At 41.1% G+C, this 19,415-nt stretch overlaps 1 protein-coding gene across 5 annotated transcripts in view; it reads left to right on the plus strand.

Annotated features, from left to right (window-relative positions):
* GRHL2 (grainyhead like transcription factor 2) overlaps window positions 1-19,415 on the plus strand; it is a 179,940-nt gene that overhangs the window by 9,443 nt on the left and 151,082 nt on the right. The window contains exon 1 of one of the 5 annotated variants that reach the window (XM_040494138.1): window positions 2,231-2,255. The exons of the other annotated variants lie outside the window; for them this stretch is intronic. The gene's annotated coding sequence lies outside the window, so the exon portion shown is untranslated. Of the gene's footprint in view, window positions 1-2,230; window positions 2,256-19,415 lie in introns of those variants that run through there. 5 annotated transcript variants of the gene reach the window in all.

Below are 19,415 nucleotides of genomic sequence, written 5' to 3' on the forward strand. Positions count from 1 at the left end.
CTCCCTCCCTCCTTCCTCTCCCCCTCCCTCCTCCCCCTGCCTCCTCCCCTCCCTCCTCCTCCCCCTTCCTCCTCCCCCTCCTCCTCCTCCCCCTCCTCCCCCTCTTCCCCCTTCTCCTTCTTCCTTTTTCTTCTCCCCTTCTCCTCCTCTTCCCTACTCCTTTTCCTCCTAACTAAATATAATTCAGGGACACCTATTGCCAGACAATATTACCAAGCCAGTAGTTTAGTCAGTGTTCAGGAAAGGTATTAAATAATAGAAGGATAAGAATAGTATCTGTGGTTTCACTTCAATTATTAGGTAATATATTATTTTACATCAGGCATATATAATGACCATTCATTTAGGTCTGGAATAAAATCTCCTCTGGTATCCTATTGTGTGATATGTAGGATTTAAGGTCTCTGAAGTCAATTTTCTCAGAAGTCAGTAACTGCTAACCAGGACAAAATGGATAATGGATTGTAGCTCTTGGAAGATTTTCATGTTGGAGGACTTTTTCTAGGTTACAAGTCCCTTTACATACATTTTTCTTCCTCTGCAGACCACGATTTTTTTTTTTTTTTTTTTAGCTGCTTTGGAGTCTCGGTGTCTCCTTTTAAAAATATGTGTATCTTACATATCTTTGAAAGCATTTTAATAAAGGACAGATGCTTCAATAGAAATATGGTCAAAGAACATGAGTAGATAATGCACAAAAGTTATAAAAAAAACTGGGTTTGAGGAAAATACCTTTCTAGGAGGATTATAAATTATTGTAAACTTTCTGGAAGGCAGTGTGGTAAAACCGTTTGAAATGGGCCTACTTGTTGACAGGACACCTGGATTCCAGTTGTAGGGATTTGTCTTAAAGAAATAATCAAGGCTATTAATTGTAGCATTATTTTTGAAAGCAAAATATCAGAAAATCCCTCTAGCGCCTAGCTCCAAAGGATTGGTTTCTGTGCTTGGTGAGATGGTGGGATTCTCTGCAAGCATAATAAATCCTATTTAGAAAAATATTTAATGGCAGGAGAAAATGTTCATGATGTATTGTGTTGGAAAGTTTACAGACAGAGAAAATAAAGCATCAATAATAATAGCAGTAACCCCACAATAGGTTAACAGTGGTTTGCTCTCTGGAGAAATTATAGATACTACTGTCTCTTACTTGTCTTTCTAGTTTGCTTTAGTGAGCTTGCACTGCTTTTGTGATAAAAGAGAAAAATTTAAAGGTTACATTGTAAAATAGTCATTCCACCAGGGAGACATTTGAAAATAACGCTTACCTAGTCTACACAATGGAAAAGCCCACCTGCTTGCTTGTTCCGGGTAGCATTTATCTGCTCCCCCCCCCCCCCCCAAGAAGTCCCTGCCTCTCTCAGTACACTTCACTGCTGCTATGCCTCCCTCACCTGTAGCTTTGTTGGGTTTATGTCTCAACAGCCTTGTATTTTTGGATTTGCCCAATTATCGGCTTCCAGCTATTTTTCAAAATAGAACAAATGGGTGTAGGAGTTTCCAACCCTCGTATAATTTGAAGCTGGGGAATGACTAAGAAGGAGAGGAACTCCTTCCACTCAGTAGGCTGTACCTGCATGGTTTCCCTTGGAGAAAATTCTCTGTAGAGGAGGCAGCCTTGACTCAGACTCTGCCTGAGTGTTCTTGGGAGAGACTTGGTGATGAGCCCAGTTGTTTTTAAGCTATAGGAGGAACACGGAGAGCACAGAATATGACTTCCTTTAAAAATAAAAAGCAGTTGTCGGCAAGTTTGAGTTTCTGTTACTTTTTAACGACAATTTATTTTTTTCCACAATTTATTTTTTTCCATAACGTAGACTTGCATTTTCCCTGGAGGGCCGAGCGAGTGACTCATCTACCTGCTTCTACAAGCTGGTACATAGATCATGCCAGACGGGCGCTGGAGTCTGTTAGTTAAGCTGTATGAGATTGCATCACTGGATTTCCTGCAGGCTCTTTAATGGAGTCTTTGTAGAAAATATGAAATTATTTGCTTATCAACATACCCGAGAGCATCCACAGTAGGGAACAAAAAGTACACAATATGAACTTGGGGGAGAAAATGGCCTTACAGAATCACTGCAGTTGCCAAACTTCTGTCAAGGAAAGAAAAAAAAAAATAATAAAAAAGACGGGGCGGGGGAAGGGTGGAGGGAGTTTTTTTTGAAAATGGAAATGAAGTCTGTAAATAGGAGCAAACCAAAGCAGTGTTTGGCTATGGGAATCAACACAAGAGTTTGAAACAGAAACTCATGGTAAGTATATCTTTTGGTTGTGGATTCAAAAGTGAAATTTGCAATTGCCCCTTTCTCTCCCATGCCTACCTGGTTTCCCCTCCCCCATATGTTCCTTCTTATAGTGCAGAAATGATCAGACCTCAAATACTGTATCTTACATTTTCAAAAATCGTTATATTCTTTGAATGTTCAAAGTCTAAATAAAAGCACGTATTCTTACAGGGCTTGTGGGAGCCAGGAGCGAAGGGCTACAGTTTGTCTTTTTATTCGTATTTGTTGTCAATTTTAGTAAACAGCCTAACCGGTGTGGTTTGTGTTCTGTTCAGCCACGTGAAACCACAAATTTGCTTTTTGAATTTGCCCGCAAATCTCGGTACACGATTCATTGATCACTTCTAGTATCCTGAGGTTGAAATAGACTGGGGTAGTGATTGTTTCTCTCTTTCCTCATTTAAAAGACCCGTATGCTTTTTTTGTCTTCCTGATCCTTCCTAAACAATGAAATACCTGTGTGGTAGATACCTGGGATACATTTAATTACAAGTTGCAAGTTTTTCTATTGCAGCATACCCATGCTTGTCCAGGTGAAAATTGAACACGCCACTGAGAGCTTTTTGGACTAACTAGATTTTGTTGTTGCACCAGTATTCCTGGACTATGGAGGAAATTGAAAGGTTATGATTCTGAGATTTTTATTGTACTGACCCTAGGCTGGACAATTTTGTAAATCACTGTTTTGCAGCCTTTCAGCATGATAGGCTAAACTGCTTCGAAGGCCATCTCCCAGGCTTTCATTGTAACTATTTTATAGTGTACATCGGGATTTTCATGTGTGTGTGTGTTTTTTTTAAGCGCCATTTTGGGTGGAGACTTTCTTTTTTATTTCTTTTTTATTTTTTTTTCAACATTTATTTATTTTTGGGACAGAGAGAGACAGAGCATGAACGGGGGAGGGGCAGAGAGAGAGGGAGACACAGAATCGGAAACAGGCTCCAGGCTCTGAGCCATCAGCCCAGAGCCCGACGCAGGGCTCGAACTCACGGACCGCGAGATCGTGACCTGGCTGAAGTCGGACGCTTAACGGACTGCGCCACCCAGGCGCCCCGGGTGGAGACTTTCTGATTATGAACATAATATATGGCCATTAGGAAAAACTGGAAACTAGAGAAAGTTACAGAGGAAAAATCATTCATAATTCCAGGATCCTAACACTGTATATTTTCTTACAGTGTCTAGTAAGTGCCTGCATATGAATGTGGTTATAAAAGAATATATAAATTATTATCCGCCCTTTTTACAACATTCATGCCATTCAGGGCTTTCCATTTAATGCTCTATTATTAGCATTTTACTTGTTTCTTAAGTATTCTACATAACACTTAAAGATGAAATCAGCTATCTTCTATTTTTATTTAGGCTGTTTTTACTTTTTCATTATTATAAATCATGCTTGTATATAAATCTTTGTATCTCTGGTTATTACTTCAGAATAGGTTTCTGGAAGTATAAAAATGAAAAGACATAAATATTTTTAGGTTCTTGATTTGTAATTTGAAAATGACTTCTAGAAAGAGTGTAAAGCCTTTTCTTCCTACAGTGGTGGAGAGTGTCTTTTGCACATCATGTCCTCAGTAAATGAGAATTACAATTTTTTTGTCAACTCGAGAGGCAAAATAGAAGGGTACTTTTGTTTTAACTTTCAGTTTGATAATTAAGGAAGTTAGCATTTTCTCAGATGTTTATTGGTCATTTATATTTCTTTTTATTAAAGATCTGGCTCTTGCCCTAGCTACACTTGTGTGGTGTCTTGGATGAGGGGAGCTTGGGGCTGAGTTGCAGCCATGCTTCCCCTGGGCCTCTGCCCAGGGAAAAGGGCACCTTCCAACATCTGTACAAATGTACCGTATGGGTTAGCAGGGCCCTCTTCTTATTTTTTCACTCATTAAAAAAAATAAAAAATAAACATCTATGATGCTGACATTTTTATTATTGATTTGTGAGGGCTCTTTACACAGTTATAATTATTAGCCCTTTTATCAAAATTCTGGCTATCATTTCCCCAACTTCTTGTTTGTCATTTAATTTGATGATGTAAACAGTGTTCAGAGCTTTACATTTCTCGGTGACAAATAGTACAGCTCTTGTCCGTGTGTGAGTACTTTCGTGGCTTTCAAATCGTGATTTGGGAGTTTGAGATTAACCTTTAGGGACTTGTTAAAATCTTTTCTTTTGGGTTAGCCTTAGTTTTAAGGTTATTTGAAAGACCCTTGGGGGAAAAAAAAAGACCCTTGATAAGGTAAATAATTCATAATTGATTGTAAAATCATTAGAATATACGATTTCTTTCAAAACTAACCACTCAGTGGGGCACTTGGATGGCGCAGTCAGTTGAGCATCTGACTCTTGATTTTGGCTCAGGTCATGGGATGAAGCCCTATGTCTGGCTCAGTGCTGAGCTAGAGTCTGCTTGAGATTCTCTCTCCCTCTGCCCCTCTTGCTCACTCTCTCTCTCTTAAAAAACAAAAAAAACAAAATACTATTACTTGGAGATGTTAACACTGCTAACATTTTGACGTGGATATTTTACTGTCTGTCTTTTCCATGTATGTACATACAAATACACTATGTATACAGAGATGAGAGTAATTTACATTCTGTTTAATAACATGTTTTTAATTAATATTGATCGTGGATAGCTTTCTATGATAAATATTAAAAAAAATTTTTTTTAATGTTTATTTATTTTGAGGGACAAAGAGAGACAGGGTTGTGAGCAGAGGAGGGTCAGAGTGAGAGAGAGACACAGAATCCCAAGCAGGCTCCAGACTCCGAGCTGTCAGCACAGAGCCTGATGCAGGGCTCAAACCCACCAACCACTAGATCATGAACTGAGCTGAAGTCGGAGGCTTAACCGACTGAGCCACCCACGCACCCCTCATGATAAATATTTTTAATGGCCCATGGTTTTGCATGGAATGGAGACGTCCAATTTAAGCAGTTCCCTGTCATCATACATTTAGGGTTTTTTTTTTTTTCTCAGTTTTTTACTATTAAAAGCCAGTATTTGAATGATTATCCTCAGAGCTAAATCTTCATATACTTCTTAGTTATGTCCTTAAAATATGTTCCAGTGAATAGACATTCCTGATCAAAGGTATGCTCTTTTTAAAGACAGTTTGGTTCATATTTCCAAATTGCCATCCAGATATTTTCTTCTCATTAATACCCACCAACGGTGTATCTGAGGGAGTCAGATTCCAAGTTCCTTCCCCAACAATGCATATTATCCTCTGTTTAGTATTTGCCAGTTTGATAGGGTAAAAGTGGTAAGTTATTTGGGACTGTGTTTCTTTCCATTTACTCAAATTGTCTTTTTTGTCTCAGGAGAGCTTTATGTTTTGATTTTAATATATATAATATTTTGATACCTTAAAAGCTCCTGATGGGGTTTTATAAAGAGTTTGGCATCACTAGGAAGAGTCAGTTAGCAGAATGTCCAGCCATGGTCTCTTGTCTCAGGACAGGACAAGTCACTGGGCCTGAGAACTGTCCCTAGTTCACAGCCCCCATCCCTTGGCAAAGAAAGCAGTGACCCAGGTCTGCGCTCAGTCTCCCTAACCAAAGACCACAAGTTCAGGGAACTGCATCAAGGGGTCGGGAGCCTATATCTCCAAGTTGACTGATGATGACTGAGTACAGGATGAATATATTCAAACAACAAATAAGTGGTCACCACACACATCTACTCCAGCTTGTGATTTATTGACTGCTTATAGGCCAGGCACAGAACTGGGCACCATGCCAGGTGCTGAGACCACAGAGATGAAACAGACTGCTAGTTTAAGGTCTGAGAAACTTAAACAATATAATTAGGGGAAAAAAAGTAATTAGAAAAAAAAATGCACATTTACCTTCTATTTTGGAGGTAATTAGTTGTGGGAAAATTGGAGGCAGGAAGGGCCAAAATAAGACAAAATATTGCAAATCTTCGAATTTTCTGCTTTATTTTGATTTGAAAAGTCCTCTCACTGTTTTTCATTTCTCAGGCTTTGGTTTGGTCAGGCTTTTATCCATTGACATTTTGGGGGGTCTATTATTATCGGTTTAAGAAACACTTTGGTTGTTTATCTAAATAGTAGGGCTATTTAAAATGGAGTCACTTTTCAAAGATAAATCTCTAGGGCTCTGTAATTAAACCTTGTATTAAAAAACTCTTCTAGAGCTATGGGGTTAAAACATGTTTCCATTCTCTGTCATGTGCATGTAGCTTGTAGCGTTAAAGGTGACATCTGTAGAAACTGGTAATTTATGGAAGTGACTTGGTACTTTTCTAAACATCTCGGACAATTAGAAATTTATTTTAAAAGTGTTGGTGGCATTATAGCCAGCTGCATGAATAAGGAACTCATGGGGTGCCTGGGTGGGTGGCTCCGTCGGTTAAGCAGCCGACTTCAGCTCAGGTCATGATCTCACAGTCCGTGAGTTCGAGCCCCGCGTCGGGCTGTGTGCTGACAGCTCAGAGCCTGGAGCCTGTTTCGGATTCTGTGTCTCCCTCTCTCTGACCCTTTCCCGTTCATGCTCTGTCTCTCTCTGTCTCAAAAATAAATAAACGTTAAAAAAATTTTTTTTTTCAAAAAAAAAAAACAACTCATAATCTGGTTTGTGAATTATTGAGGCTTGTTTTCTTCAATCTTCTTATCATTAACCTTTTGGATATATAATTTTTCCCCCCCAAAGACCTAACAAAGGCACGAAAAGGAAAATTCAGCCTAATTTGTTTGGCCACTGATTAAGGAGAAAAAAAACATTTAATTCCAGTAGAAGGTAGAATTCATTATTTTATTTTAATTTTTTACTTTTTATTTTTATTAAAAATTTTTTTTATGTTTATTCAATTTTGAAAGAGATAGAGCACAAGCAGGGGTGGGGCAGAGAGAGAGGGGGACACAGAATCTGAAGCACGCCCTAGGCTCTGAGCCGTCAGCACAGAGCCCGACACAGGGCTCGAACTCATGAACCATGAGATCATGACCAGAGCCAAAGTCAGATGCTCAACCAACTGAGCCACCCAGGCATCCCTATTTTATTTTAATTTTTAAAAAATGTTTGTTTTTCAGAGAAAGAGAGATACTGTGAGTGGAGGAGAGGCAGAGAGAGGGACAGAGAGAATCCCAAGCAGGCTCCAGGCTGTCAGCTCAGAGCCTAATGTGGGGCTTGAACTCATGAACTGTGAAATCATGACCTGAGCTGAAATCAGGAATCCAATGTTTCACCGACTGAGCCACCCAGGAGCTCTTAGAATGCATTAATTTAAATATATTCTTTGATTTTCTAGGATTTCATGTGAACCATGCTGTACTTTCTCTTGTTCTTTAAAATTTTCTTAAAGCCATAAATTTAAGAATTGTTTGATTAGGAAGTCTACCATTTGCAAGGTACAAATAGTGGCCTTCCCCCATGAAAACTATATAGCACTATGTCATTGAAGGGCAATCTTTAAGTAATTGGTCATATTGCATATTTTTCTCTTGTTTCCAGTCTGACCCTGGAATAAGTATTTGTTCATGATTTTATGATTTCTTTTTAAATATTTTAATGGCTACAGAGCATTACCTGTGGATTTGCTCATTGACTTAAATTTAGGTTACATGTAGGTTAACATAGTTCTCACTGTATAAAATCATACTTTTATAAAAATTCTCAGACATAAAACCTTTCAAGATTTTTAGATCACTTTCTAGAAAGAGTTTCTATGAGTGGAATTTACTGGATTAAAATATGTGAATATTTTTTAAAAATTTCATTACACAATAACTATACATTTAGGGAGGAAAAAGACAAATACACCTTCTATAATTCTCTCCTACCATTTTCTTTCTTTTTTTTTTTCATATTTTTATTTATTTTGAGACAGAGAGAGAGAGAGAGAGAGAGAGAGAGAGAACCTGAGCAGGGGAGGGGCAGAGAGAGAGGGAGACACAGAATCCAAAGCAGGCTCCAGGCTCCAAGCTGCCAGCACAGAGCCTGACGCGGGGCTCGAACTCACAGACTGCAAGATCATGACCTGAGCTGAAGTCGGAGGGTCAACCGACTGAGCCACCCAGGTGCCCCTCTCCTACCATTTTCAACAGAATCTTGACAGTTTCTAGATGTGTTTCTAGGTATTATATATTTATTACATATGAATGTGTATGTATTTGAGAATTTTAAAAATTTTCATTTTTTCTACATAAATGATTTTATACATGTTATAATTTTGATTTTTCATGTCAATAATACAGAACACCTTCTTTTTTAATGGTTGTACAATAGTCCACAGTATGAATATATGCGTGGCTAAAGGATGAATTCATAGAAGTGGGTTAAAGGCTAAGCATATTGAAATCTTAGAGTGTTCCTCAAAAATGCTACTTTAATTAATATTCCAATCAATAATATTTGGATATACCCATCTGCCTACCATCAACCAATGGATCTTTTCAGACTCCAAAAGTTTTGCTACCAGGAAAACTGTATCTATTCTCTTACTTTACATTTCTTTTTTTCATATATCTAAAAGCCATTTTTACTTATTTTTTCCCCTGTGGACTGTTAATGTTCTTTGCTTATTATTCTATTTCATTGTCGGCCTTTTTTTAAAAAATGGCTTTGTTGAGGTATAATTAATGCATAAAGAATTGCATATATTTGATGTGACATATTTTGCACGTGTCTTAATGTACAATTCAGTGAATTTGGAAATACGTAAGCACCTGTGATACCATTACCATAATCAAGATAATAGATATATCCAACACCTACCAGAGTTTCCTGTGTTCCTGTGTGGGTGTGTATGTTAAGAACACAACATCAGATTTACCTTCTTAGCGAATTTTGAAGTGCATAATACCGTATTGTTAACTACAGGGACTAATGTTGTATCGCAGCTCTCCATAATCTATTCATCTAGTATAACTGAAACTTTAAACCTGTTGTATAACAACTCCCCATTTCACCCTCTCCCTAGCTGCTGGGGAATACAACCCAATGTTGTATTCTCTCCTTTTATGAGCTTGGCTACTTTAGACAGCTCATATAAGTCCTAGAGTATTTGTCTTTCTGTCTGTATCTGGCTTATTTCACTTCACATAATGTCCTCCAGGTTTATGCATGTTGTTGCAAATGGCAGGATTTCTATTTTTTTAAAGGTGAAGTAATATTCCCCTGTATGTATACACCAAGGGAATTCCTTATCTATTCCTCTGTTAATGGACACTTGATTATTTGCATATCTTGGCCATTGTGAATAGTGACGTGATGCACAGTGAAGCGAAGATATTTCTTCGAGATCCTGATGTTCATTCTTTTGGATATATACCCAGAAGTGAGACTGCTGGATCTCATGGTGTTCTTGGTTTTTTCCTGATGAGTTTTAAGAGCTATGTATGCACTGAGAGATTAGCCTGTTGTCTACCAGTTTGTCATGTGTCTTTTAACTATGTTGTGTTTTTGGCTCCGCAGAGATTTTTAATTTTTACGTAGCTGAATTTATCTGTTTTCTTAAATGGCTTCTAGATTTTATCCCTTGCTTAGGAAGCCTTTCTCTATTTTAAAGTTACAAACAACCCCTTCCCCAACACTAATTTCTCCCAAATTTTATTCTGCGTTCTATGCCTTATGATTTCACATTTCTATTGAAAGCTTTGATCCATCTGGAATTTACTTGATGAAGAAGTGAAGTAGGATTCATACTTAATTATTTTTCCAGATGGCCACTCTATTGTGCCAATACCACTTATTGAATAACACATACTTCCCCTGCTTTTTGAAATCACATATTAAATATTTATTTGTATTGGGCTGTTTCTTTTTTTTTTAATAAAATCTTTTGATGTTTTTATTCATTTTTGAGAGACAGAGAGAGAGGGAGACACAGAATCTGAAGCAGGCTCCAGGCTCTGAGCTGTCAGCACAGAGTCCGATGTGGGGCTTGAACTCACAAACCATGAGATCATGACCTGAGCCGAAGTTGGAACTGAGCCACCCAGGTGCCCCTTATTGGGCCTTTTTTTAACTCTTCATTCCTTTCCATTGATCTATCCAATTTATGCTTCAGAAGCAACAATGTACCTATTCACTTATCTTTATAAAATGTTTCCATATCTGAAAGGGATGTGCCATATCATTACTTTTCTTTTAAAATATCTTCCTGGTTATTTTTTCCTTCTTTTCTTTTCTTTTTTTTTTTTTTTCATTTTCATATAAACTTCAGGATCAGCTGCTGTAGTTTTCAAGAAATCCTGATTTGGGGTTGGGGAAGAAGGAAGGGAATACATTAAATTTTATGGATACCTTTGGTATAGAGCTGATATTTTATTAATATTATAAATTTTTATTAATTTTGTAACTTACTAATTTTAATTTTATTAATATTGTTAATATTGTATCTTACTATTTAAGAGGACAGTATGTCTTGCTTCATTTATTTCTTTAATGTTTCTCATCAAAGATGATAGATCTTGCATCTTTACTGTTAAGTTATTTAAAAATAAGTTTTCTGGGAAGCCTCGGTGGTTCAGTTGGTTAGGCACCCACTTCGACTCAGGTCATGATCTTGTGGTTTGTGAGTTCGAGTCCCTCGTCGGACTCTCTGCTTTCAGCATACAGCCTTCTTTAGATCCTCTGTCCCCTTCTCTCTCTGCCCCTCACCTGCTTGTACTCTCTCTCTCTTAAAAATAAATAAATATTTAAAAAATATTTAAATTTTCTCAAAAGTATATTATCTTCTTGGTACTATTTTAAGTGGAGTCTTTTATTTTTTTACATGTTTTAGCTGTGTGTTTTTTTTTTTTTACTTAAAAAAAATTTTAATGTTGAAAATATTTTCCAGTTAGTTAGCATATAGTGTAACAGTGATTTCAGGAGTAGATTCCTTTTTTTTTTTTTTTTTAATTTTTTTTTTCCAACGTTTATTTATTTTTGGGACAGAGAGAGACAGAGCATGAATGGGGGAGGGGCAGAGAGAGAGGGAGACACAGAATCGGAAACAGGCTCCAGGCTCTGAGCCATCAGCCCAGAGCCCGACGCGGGGCTCGAACCCACGGACCACGAGATCGTGACCTGGCTGAAGTCGGACGCTTAACCGACTGTGCCACCCAGGCGCCCCCAGGAGTAGATTCCTTAATGCCCCTTACCCATTTACCCATCTCCCCTCCCACAACCCCTCTAGTAACCCTCTGTTCTCCACTTTAAGAGTCTCTTATATTTTGTCCCCCTCCCTGTTTTTATATTATTTTTGCTTCCCTTCCCTTGTGTTCATCTGTTTTGTATCTTAAAGTTCTCATATGAATAAAGTCATGTGATATCATTTTTCTCTGGCTGACTAATTTCACTTAGCATAATACCCTCTATTTCCATCCACATAATTGCAAATGGCAATATTTCATTCTTTTCGATTGTCAAGTAATAGTCCATTGTATGTATATACTACATCTGCTTTATCCATTCATCCATCGATGGACATTTGAGCTTTTTCCATACTTTGCCTATTGTCAATCGTGCTGCTGTAAACATTGGGGTGCATGTGTCCCTTCGAAACAGCATACCTGTCTGTATACCTTGGATAAACATCTAGTAGTGCAATTGCTGGGTCATAGGGTAGTTCTATTTTTAATTTTTTGAGGAACCTCCATATTGTGTTCCAGAGTGGCTGCACCAGCTTGCATTCCTACCAGCAGTGCAAAAGAGATCCTCTTTCTCCACATCCTCGCCAACATCTGTTGTTGCCTGAGTTGTTAATGTTAGCCGTTCTGACAGGTGTGAGGTGGTATCTCATTGTGGTTTTGATTTGTAGTTCCCTGATGACGAGTGATATTGAGCATTTTTTCATGTGTCGGTTGGCCACCTGGATGTCTTCTTTGGAGAAGTGCCTATTCATGTCTTTTGCCCATTTCTTCACCGGATTATTTGTTTTTTGGGTTTTGAGTTTGATAAGTTCTTTATAGATTTTGGATACTAACCCTTTATCTGATATGTCGTTTGCAAATATCTTCTCCCATTCCTTCGGTTGCCTTTTAGTTTTGCTGATTGTTTCCTTTGCTGTGCAGAAGATTTTTATTTTGATGAGGTCCCAATAGTGCATTTTTGCTTTTGTTTCCCTTGCCTCTGGAGATGCGTTCAATTAAGAAGTTGCTGCGGCCAAGGTCAAAGGTTTTTGCCTGCTTTCTCCTCGAGGATTTTGATGGCTTCCTGTCTTACATTTAGGTCTTTCATCCATTTTGAGTTTATTTTTGTGTCTGGTGTAAAAAGTGGTCCAGGTTCATTTTTCTGCATGTCGCTGTCCAGTTTTCCCAGCACCACTTGCTGAAGAGACTGTGTTTATCCCATTGGGTATTCTTTCCTGCTTTGTCAAAGATTAGTTGGCCATACGTTTGTGGGTCCGTTTCTGGGTTCTCTATTCTGTTCCATTGATGTGAGTGTCTGTTTTTGTGCCAGTACCATACTGTCTTGATGGTTACAGGTTTTGTAATACAGCTTGAAGTCTGTAGCTGGTTGTTTTTATATACCATAGGTATTGATTTTTAAATGTTATTTTTCATCCACCTACCTTACTTTATTGCCTTTTGCTTGTAACAGTTGTTCCCCAGATTATTTTGGGTATCAGTAATGAGGTCATATTGTGTGTAAATGATGTTTATTCATCTCTTCCAGTTTTTCTACCTTTTATTTCATTTTTATTTTTAAGTGTATCAATCTGTAACTATAGAACAGTATTAGCTAATACTAATACGTGTGAGAGTGGATATCCTTGTCCAACGCCTTCAGGGTTTCAGCATTAAATATTATCTACTCTTTGAAAAGCTCTTGGTTTTATGTGCTCTTGTACCTGACTGTCTAACTGAACTCCTCTATTCTAGTATCTATCTATCCATTCATCTCCTCTTCTCCTCTCTCTGAGTCTCAAATTGTCTTATGTTATCTACAAATAATGATTATTTTTTCTCCTTTTCAGTTTTTCTGTTTTCTTAAATCTTTCTCTTTTATTACATTGCTCAGGATGTAATGTATGATGTTGAAAAGCAGGGTAGCAGAGGACATTCTGGAAAGGAAGTGGTTTTAATGTCTCATTTTTAAGCATAATGGGACTGTAGGTTTTTTGGCTATCAAGAATGATTTTCATATGAAGGTTATTCTCTTACTATTCTGATATCCATTAATAAATTTCCTACTTTTTTTGGGAACAGTCTTGTATTCCTGGGATAAGCCTTTTGTGGTCACAATGTGAAAACATATTGATAAATTCAGTTCATCAATATTACTTTGAGGATTTTATTTTGTATTCACCCTATTCTCAGTACTTACTGGAATTATGGCTTTTGTGACATGGGGAAGTTACTTCATCGCTCCGTGCCTCAGTTTCTCCTCCAGAAAACTGGAATAATAGTAAGAGATCTTGCCTCCCAGCATTGGGGTGAAGTATATAAGTCCATGGTATATGGTAAATCTTCAGTAAATGTCAGCCATCATTAATCATTGACACTGTAACTGATCCTGTTCTCTTGTTACTTGTGTGTGTGTGTGTGTGTGTGTGTGTATGTGTGTGTGTGTATGTGTATGGGTCTATGCTGTCTTTTGCATTTTGATCTCCATGTTATGCCAGCTGATTAGATTGAGTGGGGAAACTTGCCATGTTTTACTACACTCTGCAATAATTCAACAATGTTAGAATGATGTATTGCTTGAAGGTTGCCTGTGCCTGGTGAAGGTCCTTGATGAACTTTTCAATTTCTCGTATGCTTCCTTTGTCTATTCAGGCTTTCTATTCAAGGCCAAGGTTTAGTATTTGTATTTTCCAGGAAATCATCAGTTTCTGATCTCTCTCTCTCTTTTTTTTTTTTTATCAGTGGTATGTCTTCTCATTTCTCACTCTTTTTCTGTTACTCAGATTTTACCTTTCCTACCATTATCTTCATCCCTGCCCCACCCTTACACACATACACACACACACACACACACACACACATTCACATACATACACAGACACACACAGAGGACAGCTCATCATTGCTGTTATGGATAATTCAACTAGAAAAAAATGGGGCCACAGGAGAAAAGAGTTGGGCAGTGGTTCATGTAGATAGAACTGTTGTAAAATGTAAAAGGAGACTTTTTATCTCACATCAGATAAATATATATGTAAGATTTTGGCTCAGTTTATGTGTAAGTTAATTCAGAGCCTCCAAGAAGCTGTCACTAAGATGAGATTAATTAAGCAAGGACTTTATGAAGGGAATGCTTTATCCCAGGGTCCTGTGAGGAGCGGTAGGGAGGGCACTGGGTAAGGCTGGGAGAGCCCCAAGCCTGGAGGCAAGTGTGGCCCTGAATGTGGAAGAGAGGGGGGGCATTGGGTGGAAGCCTCTTACCTGCCCAGCAGTCTATGGGAGCTTCTTCAGAGCCTTAGGAGTTCCGGTTAGTTCTGCACCTGCTTTAGCACTTGGGCTGAGCTCAGTCATTGGCAGCGGGCCACTTAAGGGAGGCCTGGCTTCTGTGGCAGCTGTTCCCTGTCAGCTCTGTGTCCACTGCTGGAGGTCTGCAGGATGCATTTGAGTGACTGTCACAGAGTAAAAGCTTCCGAACAGTGAGAACTTCCTAGCAGTGGAATGACTGCAGAGACTTGCTACTGCAGATGTTAAAGCAGAAGGACGTTGGTTGCAGGGGTGGTGGGGGTGGGTGGGTTGCTTAGGTTTGAGGGAGTCTCAACCTTCAAGTACCATTTCTGTCCTCTTGCCACCCCATCCCCAACCCTTCCTTTTCTCTCTTTGGTTCTTCTCCTCCCCTTCTCTGCTCCCTGCTCTTAACCTCGCCCCCCCCCCCCCCCCCCCCCCCCCCCCCTCCTCCTTTCCTCTTTCTTCTCAGGTCTCTGTCTTTCTCTCTGTCCACATACACACACACACACACACACACACACACATACACTCACATGCATGCGGTTGGGGTGTGTGTTATCACTCTTCCTACTTCTTAAGCTTTGTTTACAAATAAAACATTTCTTTTAATATTGAAATTAAACACCTCAGCACCTCCCTGCCTTCTCCCTTCCCTCAAACTGTCTTTCTCCCTCTCCTCTCTCTCTCCCAGGGCTTTGTCTCTCCATTAAGTTCAAGAATCTTGCAGCTGACTTGGTCTCAGTCCTGGTGTGCAACACAGTCAGGGAAGTAATACTGTGAAATGGGGCCAGGGAGCTTCTGTCCTCCTGTCCTTCCGCTCCTGCTGTCCTTTGGAGTCACTGTTGAAAACCAAGGTGGATTGTTCATTGGTGGTTAAATTTTCAGGTTTTGATGGGAGGCAGTTGAAGGGTTCTTATGCACATCCTTTTTAAATTTTTATGTAAAAAGTTTTTTTAATGTTTTATTTTTGAGAGAGAGAGAGAGAGAGACAGAGCACAAGAGGGAGAGGGAGACACAGAATCTGAAGCAGGCTCCAGGCTCTGAGCTGTCAGCGCAGAGCCCCATGTGGGGCTTGAACTCGCGAACGGTGAGATCATGACCTGAGCTGAAGTTGGAATGCTTACACCCAGGTCCCTCAACTCACATACACCCTTTCTCCCCCCCCCCAACCCCAACATGCCGAGGGGCACCCATAGTGCTAGAGGCTGGGGCAGGGGAGACTGCCAATGTCAAGTAGGTAAGGTGTCCAGGAAAAGCTGCGGATTGCACCCAAGACATCAGCCTGATGGTCCCTTCTCCTGCTGAGGCTTCCATTAGAAACTCCTAGTATCTCTTGCCAGCCCACTGGCGTCCTCCAGGCATGGCTGACCAATTTTGAACCTTAAAATGTTAACGTGACTAGCTAATGTAGATATACTTACTGTGCCACAGGAAGTGGTCTCAATATGTTACATGTATCAGCTCAATTCTTTCTCAAGCCACACTTCTGAGAGTTGATGAGAAAATGGGGTACAGAAAGGTCAAGTGGTGTGCCCGGGTCCCAGAGCTAACAGGCAGGAGAGCTGGGATTGGAAGCCCTCTGGTCTGATTCTTTCTTCTGAATGTAATCATCATGCTTCCTTGCCTTCGAAAGGGAACAGGCTAGGGGTCCTGATCCCCTTGTCAGGAGATTCCCACGCCCACCCACCTACTTTATTTCACCAGAAACTTGGTAGTTTAGTGAGTGACAACTGGTAGTCATGGGCTGCCTCTGGGCCGCAGACATGATTCATGTGACCTGCATGGTATTTTTGTAATACGTATTTTTATTTGTCTCAAAGAAATGTATTTAGCTTAAAATATCTAATAATACTAAAAAGGTTTGTGAACAATAGCTGTTTCCTGAGATCCGCCCTGCTCCTTGGATTCTGGTCTCCAGAGGCAGCCGTGCTGAACTCTTTTCCTTGGTAGCCACCTTTGTATGTCTCAGTAAGAAATACTGCTATTTCTTCATCTATCCATGTTAGGTATTATCTATTGGCTTCCAACCATGGAGGGTTTTGTAGGTTTGTTTGTTTGTTTGTTTTGCCAACCAAAATAAAAAATAGTGTTATTCTGGCATCTCTGAAGCACAGGGAGGGAGGAAAGAAGGAAGGAAGGCTGGAAGAGAAAGAAAGAAAGAGAGAGAGAAAGAAAGAAAGAAAAAGAAAAAGAGAGGGGGGAAGAAAGGAAAAAGAGGGAAAGAAGGCAGGAAGGAGGAAGAAGAAAGAGAGAGAGGGAAAGGGAGGAAGGAAGGAATGTAGGAAGGAAGGGGGAAAAAGAAAGGGTGGGGGGAAGGAAGGAAGGAAGAAAAAAAGGAAAAGAAACTATCCCACATTTTAGCCCCACCTCCAAGTCAAGAGGCTGCCCCTACAGGCAGAGCAGTCCAAGGGCCAGGTCAGTCCTGCCCAGGGCTCCACGGGGGACCAGCCCCTGGGTTTGGTTCCTCAGGCCTGACTGGGAGGCTGTCTGCTTCAGTTTAGAGAACCCAGGCTCTGGACTAGGGAGGAGAGACAGAGGTCAAGGTCAGAGGTCTAGACCACTCAGTTCTGGTGCTCCAGCGGCTGTAGCCAGAAGTCAAGGTTAAGATGTGGCAGCCAAAGCCGCCCAGTTCCATGGTGCAGCGGAGAGGGCCAGAGGCCAGGGGCCTGAGTACTTCATCCTGGGTTGGCATCCAGAGGGCACTAGACCGCTCAGAAGGGATGCTCCAGCAGGGGCTGGGCTTTGTGCTTCTCGGCAAGGGCAGGCCACTCTCAGGAGCACTGCTGTCTAAGCAAGGACTGTCCTGAGCTGCTCTAGGAGGTGAGGCACTGGTGCAGATACCTGGGCTGAGGCTGAGGGTTAGGGGCGCCTGAGGTTTTGGGGATGCCCCCTATTGGGGTTCTCAAGGTTGGCCCCCCTTCAGATTCTCCCAGCCCCTTCTGACCGCTCCTCTCCCCAGGCTCCACTTCCCACTGGGACCCTCAAAACTGAGGAGACCAGGGTCAGGGGCCTTTGAAAGCCGGGGCCCCTCAGTGGGGGCCAGAGAAGCGGGGAGCAGTTCAGGGCATCGAGGGGGTGCGCCAGTCACCAGGGCCGTGCAGGGAGGAACGGTCACGAGGTGGGGTGCCTGCAGGCCGTGCACACGCTGCTGCCCTGTGAGTCCTGTGACCCTGGGCCTGCAGCGGCGCCGCTGCCGTGCTCCCGGTTTGGTGCTCCCGTTAGAGTCATCCCGGTATGGCTCTCCTAGTAGGTATGGCTCTCCTAGTACGGAAGCGGCGCCAATGCCCTGCTCCTGGTGGGGTGCTCCCTTTGCGATGCTCCCTTTTCCGTCCTCCTGGTATGGTGCAGTGCTCCTCGGAAGCGGCGCCGCTTCCGTGCCCTTGGTGGAGTGCTTCCGGTGCGATGCTCCTCGGAGGCGGTGCCACCCACTGCCCCTCCTCCCCCCCCCACCCCCACCCCGCACTGTCTCCGGTGGCTTCAGGAGAAGGGGTGCCGGAGTAGAGGTAACGTTCGCAAGTCTTGCCTATCTTAAGATGTAGTTTATCTGCCATCGTAGCTGACTGATAGTTTGGTTAGATACGGAATTCTTTTTCCTCCGAATTTCAAAGGCACTGCTTCATTTGTTGCCAGATTCCAAAGAGGCTGACCCTTGGAGGGTGACTTTTTTCTCTCTGGAAGCTTTGAAAATCATCTTCATATCCTTGATTTTCTGAAGTTTCATGATAAATGCCTTAGTCTCTCTCTCTCTCCCCCTTCTTTTGTAGCAGGCATTCCATGGACGTTTTGATCTGGGCATAAAGATCCTTCTGGAGAATCTTATATTATTATTTCTGTGAGAATCACTCTCCATTAAGTTCTCTTTTCTCATTAGGGAATTCATACTATTCTCACGCTGGGCCTCGTAGATTCTCCACTTTGCCCACGTTTTCCCTCCTGTTGTCTATCTCTTTGCCTTTTTGTTCTGCTTTCTGCAGGTGCCCTCGCCTTTATCATCCGACATTTCCATAGAATTTTTGACATTTTGGGGCGCCTGGGTGGCTGAGTTGGTTGGGCATCCAAAATGGCTCAGGTCATGATCTCGCGGTTTGTGATTTCCAGCCCGCGCTGGGCTCTATGCTGACAGCTCAGAGCCTGGAGCCTGTTTCGATTCTGTGTCCCCCTCTCTCTCTGCTCCTCCCCTGCCCCTGCTCTCTTTCTCTCTCAAGATTAAATAGACACTTAAAAAAAATTAAAAAAAAAAGAATTTTTGACATTTTAGTTATATATATATATATTTTAGTTGACAAGAGTTCTAACTTTCTTATTTCTAAAACTGTTTTTAAATGTTTATTTTTGAGACAACATGAGTCGGGGAGGGGCAGAGAGAGGATGACAGAGGATCCCAAGCAGGCTCTGCACTGTGAGTCCACTATGTGGGTCTGGAACTCACCAACCCTGAAATCATGACCTGAGCTGAAGTTGGACGCTTAACCTACTGAGCCACCCAGGCGCCCTGCCTCCCTCCTTCTTACTCCATAGGTGCAATAACCTCTTTTTATCACTCTGAAGATATTACATTTGTTTTTCTCCAGTTTCTGCAGTGTCGCTCTCACCTGAAACTTCTTGTTTGTGTTTTTGTTTTGACCCTCTTGATTCTTGTCTCTCTGTGGAGCTGTTCACTGGTTCCATATTGGATGCCTGAGAACAACAGCTATTCAGCAGCTGGCCGGAGCTGTGTGGGGGTGTGGCAGGGAGAGCACCAGTGGGCGGGCTC

The sequence above is a fragment of the Herpailurus yagouaroundi genome, unplaced genomic scaffold (genome assembly GCF_014898765.1).
Source record: "Herpailurus yagouaroundi ecotype Mexico unplaced genomic scaffold, PumYag 186, whole genome shotgun sequence".
In the NCBI taxonomy this organism is placed as follows: domain Eukaryota; kingdom Metazoa; phylum Chordata; class Mammalia; order Carnivora; family Felidae; genus Herpailurus; species Herpailurus yagouaroundi.